The following is a 2,242-nucleotide window of genomic DNA, read 5'->3' on the forward strand; positions in this document are numbered from 1 at the left end:
GAAGAGTATTCAGAGACCTTATCTGGGTTGAGGAACAAAATGTGTAAACTAATGCTCATACTCTCTGGGTAGCAGTTGCTGCTGCACCCAAAAGCACTTTTGTCCCTGCAGTGTTTCTCTTCCTGCTGCCTGCTCAGCTGCTTGCTTTGTCTAGAATGATCTGGCTGTGGAGATTGTGGACATGTCCTTGGACCTAAAAAAAGCTGCCAAAGCCCCAAGATCCCTGTGATCCAGCCTACTTAGGTCTCTTGAGACTTCTTTATGCCTGTGCACTTTCACCACACAATAAAATGTGTCTTTCTGTCACTGCTGCTGGCTGGTCAAGCTGTTGTTGGCACCTCAAGGTGTGCTGCAGTGACTCTTGCTAGTGGCTAACAAACTGGCACCAGTTCCATCATCCAGATTGGTTTTTCCCACATCAGGTTAGAAGTCTTATTTCGTATTCATAAGAAAGAGAAAAAAGACGTAAAGACAGACATGAAGCCAGTGGCTTTTCAAGAAGACCAGATCCAGGTTCTGATGACGATGAAGATTATGAAAGGGAGAGATGAAAAAGAAGTATGGGAGGAGCTGCCATTGCACCACCCACTTCTCTTGTTGAGAAGGACAAAGAACGTGTAACATCATTTCCATATGAAGAGGAGTCGAGACCTTGGCCACCATCTTCCAAAGCAGCTATTCCTCCTCCGGTGCATGATGAGCCAGAAAGACCTCATTCCCCCCCAGGACCTAGCAACTCTTTCCTTGCTAACATGGGTGGGACAGTGGCTCATAAAATCATGCAGAAGTATGGTTTCAGAGAGGGCCAGGGGCTGGGAAAGCATGAACAAGGGCTTGAGCACAGCACTATTAGTAGAGAAAACAAGCAAGAGGGGTGGCAAGATCATTGTTGGTGATTCTACAGAGAAAGAAACAGGCAAGAAAGTAGATTCTAACCTGTTGACTGAGATACTGAAATGCCCAACTAAAGTGGTCTTACTAAGGAGCATGGTAGGTGCTGGGGAGGTGGATGAAGATCTAGAATTGGAAACTAAGGAGAAATGTGAGAAGTATGGCAAGGTTGGGAAATGTGTCATCTTTGAGATTCCTGGTGCCCCTAATGATGACTCTGTAAGAATATTCCTCGAGTTTGAATGGGTTGAATCTGCCATCAAAGCTGTTGTGGATCTAAATGGAAGATACTTTGGAGGCAGAGTCGTGAAGGCTTGTTTCTACAAGCTAGACAAGTTCTGAGTACTGGATCTGGCAGAGCAAGTTTGATTTTAAAAACCTAGCTCGAGGTAGCACTGTTTTGGCAATCATGTTTTCAGCATTAGACTGGGAATAAGGAAGAGCAAAGTAGCTTTCCTAGCAAACTGGAAACAAGCCTCATTGAATGGATTTTTCACATTCGTTGTGACTTAACATTTTTCTTTTTGTAATATAAAGCCCTTTGAAAGTCAGATTTCACGTCTGTGTGGTTTTGAATTGCACAATTCTGCTTATTGCTCTGGGGATCTGGATTTTTTTTGGAGCTTTCAGAAGACGTGGTTCTTTTGAAAACCCACTGCTGAGGAGATGCTTTGACTGTATTCCTGCTTTCCTTGTTCTGGTGCTTCATCACGGAGTCCCTGTGGTGCCTCCACAATAAGTGGGAAGCTTTGGAAAAGGACTGTGTGCTGTCATGCTTCTCTTCCTGGATGGTATCTCTCTGAGTTACATAGCAGCCTTGCTCTTGTAAGTCCTCTGCACACGTGCCTCCACAATAAGTGGGAAGCTTTGGAAAAGGACTGTGTGCTGTCATGCTTCTCTTCCTGGATGGTATCTCTCTGAGTTACATAGCAGCCTTGCTCTTGTAAGTCCTCTGCACACCAGAGTGATCTGGGGTCGTTGGACACTTGGCAGCTAGTTTGTTCTTGACTCTAGAACGATACTTTCTATGGAGACTAAAATAATGAGGAATGAGTCTTTCTTCCCAAATCCAAAGAATATACACGTTTAACCCAGGGAAATGGAAGGAGGAAGGAATTTAAACAGCTTAGCCATTTGAATGTGAATGACGGGACTGTTAGCAGGAGCTTTGTGCTGTCAGTCTTTGAAGAAATATCCAGGGTTAACTGTTGACAGGTTGTTATTGAAATTCCATAGGTAGAACTGAGGGAAACTTATTCTTGTGTCTCAGATTCTCAGTTCCTCTAACATCACACATAACTAACTTTTTGTTTCTAACCTAGCCCTGTCTGGAAGCTATTGGGAGGACTGG

General features: G+C 44.1%; 1 pseudogene; it reads left to right on the plus strand.

Moving 5' to 3' along the window:
* The first annotated feature begins 494 nt into the window (after positions 1 to 494).
* On the plus strand, positions 495 to 1,427 carry LOC104412725 (annotated as a pseudogene).
* The last annotated feature ends 815 nt before the right edge of the window (positions 1,428 to 2,242 follow it).

Source organism: Nestor notabilis, unplaced genomic scaffold (genome assembly GCF_000696875.1).
Source record: "Nestor notabilis isolate BGI_N333 unplaced genomic scaffold, ASM69687v1 scaffold8661, whole genome shotgun sequence".
NCBI classification, from domain to species: domain Eukaryota; kingdom Metazoa; phylum Chordata; class Aves; order Psittaciformes; family Psittacidae; genus Nestor; species Nestor notabilis.